This window comes from Ceratotherium simum, chromosome 2 (genome assembly GCF_057802395.1).
Source record: "Ceratotherium simum simum isolate JZ-2026a chromosome 2, ASM5780239v1, whole genome shotgun sequence".
Lineage (NCBI taxonomy): Eukaryota > Metazoa > Chordata > Mammalia > Perissodactyla > Rhinocerotidae > Ceratotherium > Ceratotherium simum.
Window position 1 is genome coordinate 98,291,927 of NC_141901.1, and position 16,435 is coordinate 98,308,361.

Here is a 16,435-nt window from a genome sequence, read left to right on the forward strand (position 1 = left end):
CAGATATTTCTCGGAGTCTTTCTTCATTTCTTTTTAGTCTTAGTTCTCTCTCTTCTTCCATCTGGAGTATATCTGTATTCCTATCCTCTAAAGTACTAATTCTTTCCTCCATATTGTCAGCTCTGTTCTTTAAAGATTCCAGATTCTCCTTTATCTCCTCCATTGTGTTCTTCATCTCCATCAGCACTGATTGGTTTTTCTTTATGATTTCAATCTCTTTTGTGAAGAAACTCCTAATCTCATTGAATTGTTTGTCTGTGTTGTCTCGTATTTCGTTGAGTGTTTTTATGATAGCTATTTTGAAATCTCTGTCATTTAGTTTATGGATTTCTGTGTCTTCGGGGTTGATTTCTGGGTGCTTGTCATTTTGTTTCTGGTCTGGTGATTTCATATATTTTTGCATTGTGGTTCCTGTGTTGGTTTTGTTTTTCCTCATCCTGGAAGTCTCTGGTTGCAATTTCCACCTGCCGCCACTGTCTGGTGGTAAAGGGCTGTGTAGTCTAAGCCCCCTGCGCTCTGCCCTGGTTTTTCTGCTGCGATCTGCAGTTTTGTTTTTTTTTTTTTTTTCCTGCTGCGATCCACGGGTCCAGTCCAGTTTGATTAGGTCTGCCTCGGATCACTAGGTCTGGTCTGGTCGAGCTGCAGACTCCGGGTTGCGGGGAGGGGGGAGCTCTCTCTTTTGCCCTCTGGGTCCCTGATGTGGGAGGCTTCTCGTTTGCCCCTCTTTATCCACTCTCTGGGGTGCTCAGATGTTGATGGTAGCCCTGTGGCTCCTCTGAGTCCTCTGTGCGGGAGTTTCCCACTGGCTGAGAGAGTCCGAAGAGCCACGGTTTCCCCGGTTTCCCCGCCGAGGTTCGCGGACCGGGATCGCTGATCTGATGGGGAGGGAGCGGAGTTCTCCTTACCTCTTCCCACTTCCTCCGGGGGCCCAGCACGTTCCGCTCTCAGATGTGCGGCAGTGTGGATCCCTCCGCTCTAGGTTTTCACTGTCTGGGATTCCATTGTTGGTCTGTGGCTGTTGCTTTTGTTGTATCTTGTGGGGGAAGAATTCACGGGAAAGCTCACTCCGCCATGATGCTGACGTCACTCCGCGATCTAATTTTTTAAGTGCTTGTCTAGGAAACTGGTAGCTTGTCACTCTCAGACCCCCTTGGCTGGTGGGCTTTTGGTGGGGACAACTGACTCTCAGCAACTGGCCAGGCTGGGGCCAATCCTGCCCTCAGCGCTTAGGAAGGTCCAGCCCAGGACCCTGCTGTCTGTCTGCAAGGCACCTCAATATTCCAGGGCTCGCCAACGTGGTCCGGAGCGCCTACCTGCCTCGGCCTGGGGCTCAAGGAGGGAAAGGGCCTGTTGTCTGGGCACTGAGCTAGCCCGGGGCATCAGAGACAGCCTCCTGACAGCTAAGTGGAAGGAATTTCCAAGTGACACTGGGAGAAGGGCTCAGCGTGTAGTGGGAACAGCATGGGGGCAGGCAGAGGAGTGGGCACAGGACATCCAGGGAACTGCCAGCCCAGGGAGGCTGGCTGGCGAAGTGTGAAGAGGGAAGGGGGAAACCCCTCAGTCTCTTCAAGATCTTTGTTGCCTTGACTTAATTTGTAAACTTGTTTTGGCTCTCTTGAGCACATACAATTTTTTAAATTAAAATTTCCCCAATTAGAATATAAATTATGTTTTTAAAATTTTATTTATTTATTTTTTCCCCCAAAGCCCCAGTAGATAGTTGTATGTCATAGCTGCACATCCTTCTAGTTGCTGTATGTGGGACGTGGCCTCAGCATGGCCGGAGGTCGGTGCGCGCCCGGGATCCGAACCCGGGTCTCCAGCAGCGGAGCACACGCACCCAACTGCTAAGCCACGGGCCGGCCCATAGAATATAAATTCTTGAATGGCGGAGTTTGTCATGTATCTTTCTTCCCAGCAGAGCCCTATCCTAGTCTGGAGAGACCACCCGCCTGGCAGCCACGCCCAAATCTGGAATCACTGCAAGTGTGGACGGATAATGATTAACGTCTGAAGACCCACGAGATTTCTGCCCCTGGTGCACTCGGCTCTCCTCAGAACAGAGGCTTCTACTTCGAAGGCCCTGGCAGAGGTGAGGGGCTCTGGGGCTGGAGGGGGCAGAACCCCACCCCCTCACCCTGGGTGCTGCAGCAAGGATCTTTCTTTTGAGACTCACGCTTCTGGCATCAAGTTGTTGCTGTGTTAATTTCTTGACAATTTGCTAGCAGAGTTCAGAATTTTTCAAACGATGGATTTTGGGGAGTCCACGTGTTCTCAGGGACAATTTAATTTTGTGTTTTAATTTGGAGAGGATGAGAAAAAAGCTTGAGATAAGCCTCTTCCAGGTGTCTGCCTCACAGCGTCAGAGCGGCTTCTGTCTTGGCACGATGAGGGAAGGAGGGCTTCCCAGTTGGTGAAGAGAAATGCCCCTCGAGGAGGTCTCCCGAAGAGAGCAGAATTCAAGAGCCGTTCTGGAGTGGGTGGGACCACACTCACGCTGTGAGCAACTATTAAATTCCAGAAAAACAACATCCTGGATAAGGTTATATTAATGGTTTTAATTTCGTTGGCTTTGCAACTTGGTGGTTCAGATGTAAGTCTGTTTCAATTTTACAGTTGTATAGGAGCTGTGAGCCCAAGGAGTTTAAATATGCACAAAGGTTGGCATAATAACTTTATAACAAAACATTTTATAACAAAATCTTTTTCTTTAAAAGAAGTCGGGCAGATCTGTGAGGTCTTTGGCCTTCAAGGAGGCAGGTTTGCTGCTGCTGGGACCTCAGGACACCCGGTTGGTTTTGGGGCCTGAGACCTGGCAGCCGCTTGGCCCACTGGCGTTACTTCCATGGGGCCACTCCCCTCGACTGGGGTGTCTGGCCCACCCATTAGTTCGTCCCAGAGACCACTGCTTCCACGGTCTTATTCCTTTACAGCCTGTCCCCAACTGGAGGAGGAGGTGGGCTGCCAATGGTTATCTCCATCACAGGCAACTCAGAGTTTCATATCTAAAGACATTCTGGTAGGCACCCCCTCTCTTCTAAGAAGACCTGGAAACTTTGGCCCCTCTCTCTGACCTGCACAAGTTTTGTTTGGATGGTGTGTAGAGGGAGGGAGAGACCGCTGCCGATCTCACTATTAGCTGCTGATGGGACAGGGCAGCTTTACCGGATGAGCTGTACGTGGACGATTCAGGCGTTTTAGGAAATCATTAACCACCTGTTTTCATTGGAAAAAAGACTGAAGAAACCATGAAGGCCAGAAATTTCAGAGAAGTGATGCAGGATTGCCGGTATCCACATGAATGTTCAAAGAATAAGCAGGTTTATTCTAAAACCTGCGGAGCAGAGAGGAGGGCTGCTAACTTAGAGGCGGGTCTATCTGAGGGCGTTCTGACCAATCCTGATGGTCGTCTGGGCGGGCTTGAAACTTCCCTTGCACCTATCAGGTGACAGCCGGGCTTGCTTATTTCTAGTGTGTTATGGAGCACTCTTATTTTATTCTTGAATCATCTGGTCACCAAACAAGAAAGAATGCTTCACAAGATCTCCACTTCTGGATTGTTTTATTATCTCAAACATTTAAATAAGATGATCACTGCTGTTGTTCTAGCCGTCCAGGGTATTGGCACTTCCCCTGGGGTGCTTGTAGGGGTGAGGGACTTTCTCAGACCTTCTGCGGGAATTAAGGGTGTCATGACTGAGTGAACAGTAGACTGAGACAAGCTTCATGTGATAATGTCAGGATTTTTTCTGCTATGTCTTTAGCTTTGACGATTAAAAAAAACAATTCTGTTTAAAACCAAAAAGGAGGAGGAAGAGGAACAGGAGGAGGAGGAGAAGACTTGCAGCACCTTAATCAAGCCTGAGAAACCCCGGGGCAGGAAATCTATTTATCAGGTCAAGGCCCCAAGGTTTCCGTATTTCTGTGGAAGAACTCAAGCTGACACGTCATGGACCCAAATAGTCTTTCTTTTCTCCACCTTGGGGCAGCAGGTGCCGCAAATCTGTGTGGCTCCTCAAGACTTCCCTGAATCTGGAGCCATCAGCTGGAGCTAAGAAGTTTGGCCTTTACCCTCAAGATGGAAACCTTAGAAGAAAGGACGGTATGAAGCATCCAGCCAGACGGAGAGGCCTCTCCAGATGTCTTAGACTTGCGTGCGTTTCTTGGCTGGTAGCTCTTTGGGTGGGAGACAGACTCACTCCAGAGACTCTGGAAAGGGCAGTGGGGACTGGCCAGCAGCCCGAGTCCATCCAACTGACCCACTGAGGGAATCTGTCCCACATGACACCCTGGAGATGGTGGTTTGCCAAACTATCTTAAAGTATCTCAAGTTGCCAAAACAGAGCACAGGGAGCACCCAGCTCTACTGAGGCGGCCCCAGCAAAGCAGAGGCAAGTCTCGTGGCAGTGATGTGATCCCTATTACAAACGCTCTGAAGACTGCCTCTTCAGTCTCATTTCACACCCTGGAAAGATGGCAAGCGACTCTCGAGTTTTTTGTTGTTTCTACATTTTGTTTTGGACTTGCATTCTCCCCAGGTCTGGGAGATCCTATTTTCCAAGGCCCAAGGATGAAAAATGTCTCTGGAGGCTGATATGGGAAGTGTGTGCCCATGTTGGGCCCCTCCGAGTGAAGCCACAGTGGGGATCTTGGAGTGGATGGCCTGAGACCTATGGTCTCCTTGAAGCTGGAACCCTGGAGAAGCAGAACCCGACCACACAGAGGGCGGCCCGCACACTGCATCTGATTTCAACTCCATGGTGTTTTTTGGTGAAATAGCTGATAATGGTTTAGTTATAAACAGCCTAACCTTGAGCAATGATGGAGTCATGGAGACCCCCGAGTCAGGGTCTAATCTTCCGGGATTTGACTATGGGAGAAAAGCCATTTCCCCTTAGAAATAGACCCCTTCTTCTGCAGTTATCTACATTCTGCTGGCTGTCTTCAGTGTTCGCCCTCCTCCCCCATCTGCCCTCGGAAATATTTTAGCACAGAAGCCCTGTAGGTGCAAACTTAGTCCCTCCCAACAGCAGTAGTTTTCTGGTGAATAGGGAAGAGAGTCTTAGGCACCGCAGCCGTCACCCTGTGGGCCTCTGGGGACAGATAGGGGGCTGGGGACAGGGAGGGCAGCTGGCAAGGAGGCGCACTGGCTCTCTCAGGAGCAACTTGCAACCAACTCACTGCAGCGGATCCCAAGTAGCTGTGGTGAGCAGCACGCTAGCTCTCCACCCCCTGAAGGATGCACCAACCGCGGTCGTGTGTTTGCTGTGAGAGCCAAGGGCCCTTCTCCTGTTCCCAAAAGCAGATTTTCTGTACTTTGCATCACTGATGAGACAAACTCAAAACCTGGCTAATATCTCCCCTCCCCGATGCTGTGTACTAAGTCCTTCCTTATGTCAGCCTCAACCCTGTTGGGTCAGGTCACGCGGGGGCTTGGGGAAAAGCTGGGTAGGTGGTGGATTGACCTCCAGCAAATGAGGACGCTCCACAGTGCAGTACCTTGAGGCCTTCTGCTGTTCTAACTCTATGTTGGTTAAACTTTTTTTTTTTTTTTTTTTTTTACCATTTTCACATCAAAAAATGTTTTTATTGTGATATAATTGACATATAACATTGTGTTTATAGATGTACATCATTTTGTCTTCTTAACTTTTAAATGTCTACCTTTGTTTTTATTCTCTTTTTACCTCTAACTAAAGGTAAAAATAATGTGTTTTAATTTAATTAAAGGTAAAAAGAGTTTGTATCCTTTTTATGGAGTCGTCTTCTTCCCCTTAAGTTTTAACTATCTCCTTCTTCATCCAGTCTGATATCTTCTCATTTAATTCCATTTAAAAAAAATTCACCACCCAAGTCTTTGAGCATAGCTTTGATTACAACATTCTCTTGAACTCAACCCTTCGAAAGCCCCCAGGTTCCAGGAAATCAGATAGGCCCACCCCTAACTCTGCAGCAAGAGTACAAACGGAGGCCTACATGTCCCACCTCAACACGGAAAAATTACACACCTAACAAGCTACTAACGATGTGCCTTCATGAGGACAGAGAATGCAAGTTCACATTTGGAATTCTCAGACCCTGTGAGCTCCACACTAGACCACGGAGATGGGGAGAGTCTCCTCTGGCCCACAGCCTGTCCCCACCTCTTCCTACCCACTGGTTGTGCTCCAACTTGGAGGGTTCTCGGAATACACAGGTGGACATCCAGACCTCATCCACACCTCTCCCCAGGCAGCCACGCCCAATCAGTCAGCCCTCGGCCCCCTGTAGGACCCAGGGGTGCTCGCCCCACTGTTTCTCCTCAGAGGCTGGGGGGCTAAGAGGTGCTGGAACGCCCCGGCGTGGGCTCCGAGTTGTCTGGCCAGGAAATTCTGGGAGTTTGGCTGGAAGGTGGCAGAGGGCAGGCTCTCTTGTGGGCTCCTCGCTCAGCTCCCTGGTCTCCTTTTTTGGGGGGAAGAATGCAAGAGGGGAGGGGTTTTGGAGATCCCCAGTTTTAAGTTTCTAATCAGCATAAATACAAAGATAGAAATTTTTATGGATCAGAGAGTTTCCTCTGGTCAGCCCTCCCCCTTCCCCACAGATCCAGGACAATCTGCAGGATTTGGGATTGGGACTGGGATTCGGGCGAGTTTAAGGGCAGTGGTGGCCTCCACGTTCGCTTGTGACCCACCGGGTCCTCACCTACTCCTCCCCTAGGGACCTGCTCTCACCAGCCCTTGCTCCAAACTCGAAAATGGAAGAGCGAGGGCACACAGACAGAACTCCAAAGTGAGGCTACCAGTGAAGAAGTGACTTTAACATGTAAGAATAGGAAGAGGGTAAATATTGGTAAAAGAAATGAAACAAAATTTAAAAATAAGTACAAGAAAGTCCCAGGAGATATGATAAAGGATATTTAATTGAAACGATCCGAAGGCTCAAAGTAGTGCAAGAAGTTAAAAACATGAAACTCGAGGGATAAAGGTGGAGTGGGTAGAAAGACGAGCCCGGGGCTCAGGTCTTCAGGACGGCAAGGAGAGGTGAGATGAAGGGCACTCAGAGACCTAAAACAAAACACACTATCTACACGCAGATGGACAGGTGCAGGGCAGGACACAATCCCTGGGGGGATAATGCAAACGGGGGGGTTGTTGTCTCACAGAAGTCAACACGGAGCCATACAAGAGACCACTTTTTTCCTATTAAAATGTGCTTTTAATCATACCCTTCCATAGCCGCCAGAGGCGAGGAGCTGGCCCTCAGTTGAGGCAGCCTAAATTGCTAACACTGTTTTTGAAAGCAATATGGGTAATATTTAGCAAAAGCCATAAAATGACCATGCTCTTTGATCCATCAATTCCAGACCTGCGGACTGTCCTCTGGGGGGGTCCTATGCGGAAACGGGGCAGGGCCAACCAAAGGAAACAGTCCCATCCATGAAAGTTTCTATCTTTGTATTTATGCTGATTAGAAACTTAACCAAAATGTCCAAAGGTAGGGGACAGATTTAACAAATTATGGTACAGTTAAGTGAGGAATTATGCAGCAATTAAAATGATGGTTACAAACCCTTTTAATGAAAAGATACCAGTTCTTAAGGGACATATACGGAAAGTTTCAGTGCGCTCTAAAATTGTACAAGGTATACAAATCATTCTTTTAAAAATCAGTGGTCTACCAGCTATGGTGTTTCAGTGGTAAATTATGGGTAATTCCCCGTCCCTTCCCTGCCACATTTATGACACAGGTACACTCATCTCTAAATCATCATCCTTCGATTCTGCTTCCGAGTCACCGTCCTTAGGCTTAGAAAACATCCTTCTGTCACCCTGGTCTGTCCGGGAGGCTGCGCCCTCCAGCTCAGAGACTTGAGGCAACAAAGATCAAATTGGCCACTTTTAGCAGGTTGAACTGTTTACTCTTCAGATTCAAGTGGAGTATCCGCACTAATGTGAACCTAAAAACTGACTAAAGTAAAACATTTTCTTATTCTTGTGCAAATTAAGCAAAAAATTGAAACGTCACTCCTGTTTGATTCCACAATGGGGTGTGGCTGTTACATATGTCGACATTTCTAGACTTCTTCACATCTCACCTTAAGTGTATTTCCTCAGATAAACCTTCTGAGGCTTCTCAGTCTCCTTCCTACAGTATTTCCCCTTTTGTGTAACTCACAATTAAACTCTGTGGGGTCAAGGATTGTCTCTTTCAGCATAAAGAAGGTGCTCGGACCCTCAGCATTGAGTTAACATCCTCCCTGCTGCACAGAAAAGACAGATGGACATCACAGCCTCTAAAAGCCTGGCGCTGGCTGTCAGCCTGGGGGAGGTGACCACATGAAAAGTGTAAATGTCTGCATACTCCCAAAGGAAAACTAACAATTAAATAGAAAGTCAGAAATGTGGATTTTTATAAGGTTGCTAAGCCCCAGCCACACTGAAGGAACAAGAATTCTCTGCGTGAGGCAAGTCCTCTCATCTCCAGGTTTTTCCAGGCTTCTCCAACTACCTGGAAACTCTTCTTCCTGTCTTTGCCCAAATAACTCCCAGGACCCTTCAGCGCCTGGTGTGGGTATCACCTCCTTAAAGTCTTCTTTGACTCCCCAGACTGTGCAAATTTACAGGAAGCAGTTCATTTCTGCGAATGGATGCAAACCATACAATGATACTCAGAGGCAGAGAATTTGTTGATTCACAGGTACCTCCTAACTCTCTTCACGTGCTGCCTCTAAAGACAAGGATGCCATGCGGTGGGGATTTAGTCCCAAGGTGTTCATATTTCTTTAAAAACCTAGAGGCAGTTGAGAATGTAAAATGGTGCAGCCACTACGTAAAACAGTATCAAGCTTCCTGAAAAAATTAAAAATAGAATTACAATATGATCTAGCAATCCCACTTCTAAGTAGATATCCAAACAAACTCAAAGCAGGATTTCAGAGATATTTACACCACATGTTCAGTGTAGCATTATTCACAATAACCAAGAGTATAAACAACCCAAATGTCCACTGACAGGTTGATAAAGAATATGTGGCATATACGCGTAATGGAATACTATGCAGCCTTAAAAAAAGAGATCCTGTCACATGTTACAACATGGATGAACTTCAAGGATTAATACTAAATGAAATAAGCCAGTCACAAAATGACAAATACTGATGATTCCCACTTATATGAGGGATCTAAAGGAGTCAAAATTGTAGAGACAGAAAGTGGAAAGGTGTTGCTGGGGCAGGAGGAGGGGGAATTAATGGGCATACAGTTTCAAGTTTTGCAAGATGAAAAATGTCTAGAGATCTGCTGCATTATTCACTTAACCCTATTTAACTGTACACTTAAAAATGTTAAAGATGGAGGATTAGAAGAATCAACATAGTTAAAACGTCCATAATTCCTAAAGCAATCTACAGATGCAATGCAATCCCTATCAAAGTTCCAACAACATTTTTCACAGAAATAGAACAAAGAATCCTAAAATTTATATGGAACAACAAAGACCCCAAGTAGCCAAAGGAATCCTGAGAAAAAAAGAACAAAGCTGGAGATTGCTGGGAAGATGGTGGCGAAGAAGGACTCTGAACTCACCTCCTCCCACAGATACAACAAATTTACAACTACCCTCGGAACAATTACCCCTGAGAGAGAACTGGAAACTGGATAAAAAGAACCCCCACGACAAGAGACAGTGCTGACTGATGTGGAAGAGGCAGAAACTGCTCAGGAAAAAGCCACATTCTAGTCACGGAGCTTCATGGCCGGGAGCAATCCTAAGGTGCGAAGCCTTCCCTGGAGCAGTGGGGGATCTGAGCGGGAGAGCTATGCCACAATAAGCAACTTTTCAACTCAGCACAACTGAGATGGGTGTCATAATATCCGGCTTTGCTGGCTATTAACAACAACGGAGAATACCCCCAGAAAAGTCACTGAACGTAAGGGAAAGAAAAAGCGTGCTCTTAAAGGGCGCATGCACAATTCCACCCTTTTCAGAAAGCAACCTAAAATCACCAGAAAGAAAGGTGCACAGTCCTTTGGTGAAAAAAGACTCACTTGATAGGCTCTGGGTGCATCCTGGTAAGAAGTGAGACCTCCCCAGAGACTGAGACATAGGCAGCAGCCATTACTGTGACCTAGTGCAGGCGTGGTGACACAGATGCTGGCAGATGCCATTGGGGTTCTTCCCCTGGGCTGTTAGCGCAGGGGTCTCCCCACCTGCTAGAGCACCGATTTAATCCAGCTCAGCCAGGGCAGGCAGCCTGCCCTAGGGACTGGCCCCAGTCAACAGCAAGCCCTTGGGCAACTTGTGGGCCTGCACAGCCAAGGTGTGTGGGACCTGTGCAGGGGGGCATGCGCCAGGGATGGGCCTGTGATGGTGGAGTGTGTGGGGCCTCCGCAGGGGGTGAGTGGGTCCACTTCAGTGGGTCGGGGCGTGCACACAGGCAGGACTGTTGAGGGGCTGTGTGGGCCTGCGGGTGGTGGGGCTTGTCAGCTGCAGCAGACTTGTGCTTCTCAAACAGCCACATAATGGGGGTCAGCCCGGTGGCACAAGTGGTTAAGTGTGCGTGCTCCGCTGCGGCGGCCCAGGGTTCACTGGTTCGGATCCAGGGCGCGCACCGACGCACCACTTGTTAAGCCATGCTGTGGCTGTGTCCCATATAAAGTGGAGGAAGATGGGCATGGACGTTAGCTCAGGGCCAATCTTGCTCAGCAAAAAGAGGAGGATTGGCATCAGATGTTAGCTCAGTGCTGATCTTCCTCACCAAAAAAAACCAAAAACCAGCCACATAAGGGATCAGCCCCACCTTCCAACGCCTGAAACAATTGTGCGCTGCCACGCCTGGGGCCGGCCCCACCCAGCTGCACTACTGAGACCTGACAACAGCCTTGCAGGCCAGAGGCCCACAGCAATTGTGAGCCCCTGAGCCTAGCAACCAGCCATGCTGGGGGCCTACTCACTTAACAGAAAAACTGCAGCTGGAATGTGCTATTAGACCTTGCAGCCAATTGTGCTGGGGCTTCCCACGCCCGATAAAGTGACTGAACAGTCCACAGCAGCTGTATGCAGCTGAGCATTACAACCAGCCAGCCAGGGGGACAGCCTAGCTTCCCTGGGCACCTGCAGCAAGAGCAACCCTCCCACAACAGGACACACATAGCCCACACAAGGAACACTCCTGGAACCCTTAGAACTGGTGATGAGAGGGAAACCACTGCTGGGCCTCATGAGGCATCTCTTACATAATGCCACCTCTCCAAGAACAGGAGACGTAGCTGACCTGCCTAATACATAGATATAAGCACAGAGAAAGAGACAAAATGAGGAGAGGAGACACAGGAACAAATTCCAAGTAAGGGAACAGGACAAATCCTCAGAAAAGACCTCAATGAAACAGAGATAAGCAATCTACCTGATAAAGAGTACAAACTAATAGTGATAAGGATGCTCACTGATCTTGGGAGAATGGATGAACTCAGTGAGAACTTCAACAAGGAACTGGAAAATATAAAAAAGAATGAATCAGAAATGAAGAATACTTGGGACCGGCCCTGTGGCTTGGTGGTTAAGTGCGCGCGCTGCGATGCTGGCGACCCGGGTTCGGATCCCGGGCTCACACCGACGCGCTGCTTCTCCGTTCATCCTGAGGCCGAGTCCCACATACAGCAACTAGAAGGATGTGCAGCTACGACACACAACTATCCACTGGGGCTTTGGGGGGAAAAATAAAATAAATAAAATCTTTAAAAAAAAAAAAAAAAAAAAAGAAATGAAGAATACAGTAATGGAAATGAAAAATTCACTAGAGGGACTCAATGGCAGGGTAGATGATACAGAAGAATGGATCAGCGAGCTAGATGAAAGACTAGAGGAAATCAGCCAAGCTGAACAGATGAAAAAGAATTAAAAAGAACGAGGACAATCTAAGGGACCTCTGGGACAACATCAAGTGCACTAATATCCATGTTATAGGCAGCCCAGAAGGAGAAGAGAGAGACAAAGGGGCAGAGAATTTATGTGAAGAAATAATAGCTGAAAACTTTCCTAACCTAAGGAAGGAAACAGACATCCAGGTACAGGAAGCACAGAGAGCACCAAAGAAGATAAACCCAAAGAGGCCCACACCAAGACACATCATAATTAAAATGTCAAGAATTAAAGATAGGGCCGGCCCCATGGCTTAGCGGTTAAGTGCTCGCGCTCCACTACTGGTGGCCTGGGTTCAGATCCCGAGCACGCACCGACACACCGCGTTCTCTGGCCATGCTGAGGCCGCGTCCCACATACAGCAACTAGAAGGATGTGCAACTATGACATACAACTATCTACTGGGGCTTTGGGGGGGGGAAGGAGGAGGATTGGCAATAGACGTTAGCTCAGAGCCAGTCTTCCTCAGCAAAAAGAGGAGGATTAGCATGGATGTTAGCTCAGGGCTGATCTTCCTCACAAAAAAAAAAAAAAAAAAAAAAAGAGAGAATCCTAAAAGCCGCAAGAGAAAGGCAACAAGTTACACATAAAGGAAACTGCATAAGGCTATTAGCTGACTTCTCAGCAGAAACCTTACAAGCTAGAAGGGAGTGGCATGATATATTTAAAGCACTGAAAGGAAAAAACCTACAGCCAAGAATACCCTACCCAGCAAGGTTATCACTCAGAATGGAAGGAGAGAACCAGTTTTCCAGACAAGCAAAAACTAAAGGAGTTTATCATTAAGAAACCAGTCTTACAAGAAATGCTAAAGGGACTTATTTAAATGGAAAAGAAAAGACCACAAATAGGAATAAGAAAATTACCAAAAAAACCACAAAAAACCAATAAAATCACTGGTAAAGGCAAATATACAATCAAGGTAGCAGATCAACCAGCTATGAAGCTAATATGAAGGTCAAAAGACAAAAGTACTAAAATTATCTATTTCCATGATAAGAGAGTAATGGATACACATGCACAAAAAAGAGGTTAAATATGATATCAAAAACATAAAATGTAGGAGGAAGGGAGCAAATAGTAGAGCTTTTAGGAAGAGGTCAAACTTAAGAGATCATCAACTTAATATAGATTACTATATATGTAGGTTATTATATATGAACCTCATGGTAATCACAAACCAGAAATCTATAATAAATATGCAAAAAATTAAGAGAGAGGAACCCAAACATAATACTAAAGAAAGCCATCAAACCACAAGGGAAGAGAGCAAGAGAGGAAGAAAGGAACAGAGAAGAACTACTAAAACATCCAGAAAAAAAGTAACAAAATGGCAATAAGTACATACTTATCAATAATTACTTTAAATGTCAATGGACTAAATGCTCCAATCAAAAGACAGAGGGTGGCTGATTGCATAAAAAAACAAGACCCATATATATGCTGCATACAAGAGACACTCTTCAGACCTAAAGACACTCAAAAACTGAAAGTGAAAGGATGGAAAAAGATAGTCCATACAAACAGCAATGAAAAGAAAGCTGGGGTAGCAATACGTATATCAGAAAAAATAGACTTTAAAACAAAAACTGTAACAAGAGACAAAGAAGGGCACTACATAATAATAAAGGGAACAATCCAACAAGAGGATATAACACTCATAAATACCTATGCATCCAACATAGGAGCACCTAAATATACAAAGCAATTACTAACAAACATAAAAGGAGAAATAGACAGCAACACAATAATAGGAGGGGTCTTTAACACTCCACTTACATCAGTGGATAGATCACCCAAACAGAAGATCAACAGGGAAACATTGGCCTTAAATGACACATTAGACCAGATGGACTTAGTAGATATATACAGAACATTCCATCCAAAAACTGCAGAATACACATTCTTTTTGAATGCACATGGAACATTCTCCAAGATTGATCACATATTAGGCCACAAAACAAGTCTCCATAAATTTAAGAAGATTGAAATAATACCAAGCATCTTTTCTGACCCTAACAATATGAAACTAGAAATCAACTACAGGAAGAAAATTGGAAAAGCCACAATTACATGGAGATTAAACAAAATGCTACTGAACAATGATTGGGTCAACGGAGAAATCAAAAAATACCTGGAGACAAATGAAAATGAAAATACTACATGCCAAAATTTATGGGATACAGCAAAAGCAGTTCTAAGAGGGAAGTTTATAGCAATACAAGCCTACCTCAACAAACAAGAAAAATCTCAAATAAACAGTCTAACAGTGCACCTAAAGGAACTGGAAAAAGAGGAACAAACAAAGCCCAAAATCAATACAAAGAAGGAAATAATAAAAATCAGAGGAGAAATAAATGAAATAGAGACTAAAAAAAAAAAGAAAGAAAAAAATCAATGAAACTAAGATTTGGTTCTTTGAAAAGATAAACAAAATTGACAAACTTGTAGCTAGACTCACCAACAAAAAAAGAGAGAAGGCTCAAATAAATAAAATCAGGAATGAAAGATGAGAAGTTACAACAGACCATTCAGAAATACAAAATATTATAAGAGAATACTACAAAAAGCTATATGCCAACAAATTGGACAATGTAGAATAAATGGATAAATTCTTAGAATCATACAACCTTCCAAAACTAAGTCAAGAAGAAATAGAGTATTTGAATAGACCAATCACCAGTAAGGAGATCAAAACAGTAATTAAAAACCTTCCAAAAAATAAAAGTCCAGGACCAGACAGCTTCCTTGGTGAATTCTACCAAACATTCGAAGAAGAGTTAATAGCTATCCTTCTCAAACTCTTCCAAAAAATTGAAAAGGAGGGGAAGCTTCTCAACTCATTCTACAAAGCCAACATTACCCTGATACGAAAACCAGCCACGGACAACACAAAAAAAGAAAATTACAGGCCAATATCACTGATGAACATCAATGCAAAAATCCTCAACAAAATACTAGCAAATACAATACAACACATTAAAAAGATCATACACCATGATCAGGTGGGATTTATTCCAGGGATGCAGGGATGATTCAACATTCGCAAATCAATCAACGTCATACACCACATTAACAAACTGAAGAATAAAAATCACATGATGATGTCAATAGATGCAGAGAAAGCATTTGACAAGATACAGCATCCAATTATGATAAAAACTCTGAATAAAATGGATATAGAAGGAAAGTACCTCAATATAATAAAGGTCATATATGACAAACCCACAGATAATATCATCTTCAATGGTGAAAAACTGAAAGCTATCCCTCTAAGAACAGGAACCAGACAAGGATGCCTACTTTCAGCACTCTTATTTAACTTTGTATTGGAAGTCCTAGCCAGAGCAATCAGGCAAGAAAAAGAAACAAAAGGGATCCAAATTGGAAGGGAAGAAGTGAAACTGTCACTATTTGCAGATGACATGATTTTCTATATAGAAAACCCCAAAGAATCCACCAAAAAACCCAGCAGTGGCAGGCCTCTCCTCAAGAAGGCACAATTAGAGATTGGTTTTTATTTTTCATTATGTATAAAATTTTATATTTTTTGCCTCGTGGCAAAAAGAAAAAGACTGGAGCCCATGCTGCCTCTGCCTCCCTCATAGCGCTGGTCCAGGGGACTCGGCCCATAGCCCTTACAGCCTGAAACCCCTTTACCACTTATCATACTTCAAATCATTGGATTTCTTTCTCTCTGGGAAAAAGTGGAAATTATAAACTTCAGAAAAACAGGTCACAGCACAGAATAGAGAACTTAGAAACAGATTTTAAAAAATACAGTCAGAAAAACTGGCTTACTATTTGGCAATAAATAAAGCTGGATTCCTGCCCTAAACCATACACGAAAATGGCTTCTAGATGGACTAGAGAATGTGAACGAGGAAAACGTAAAGCCACACCCAGGGCTGATGAGAGTGCGGAGCAACTGGAATCTCACACCCCATTGGTGGGAAGGCAGACACTACAGCTACTCTGGAAACCAGTTTAGTACACACTTACCATACAACCCAGCAATCCCACTTCTGGTATACACCCAAGTGAAATCAAAACCCGTGTTCACACAAAAACCTACATTTATGGCAGCTTTATATGAAATCGCCAAAAACTGTCCTTCAACTTGGAAATGGATTAACAAACTATGATACAACCGTACAACAGAATACCACTCAGTGATAAAGGAATGAACTACTGACACAAGTGACAACAAGTGTGTTATGCTAAGGGAAACAGGCCATACTCAAAAGGGGGGATTTTAGGGGCTGATGGAACAATTCTATATCTTGATTGTGGTGGTGATTATATACCTGTATCTGTTTATTAAAACTTGCAGCACTGTACACAAAATGGGTGAATTTTACTCTATGTAAATTATGCGTTACTTTAAAAAATGGAAAAAATGTAAAGCAAAAAAGAATAGGAGACTATTTGTTTGATGGTAGGGTAGGAAAGGAATTCTAAAAATAAGACTTTAAAAGCACAAACCATAAGGCAAAAACAATTATGGGTTTGAATACATCAAATAATAAGAATTTCT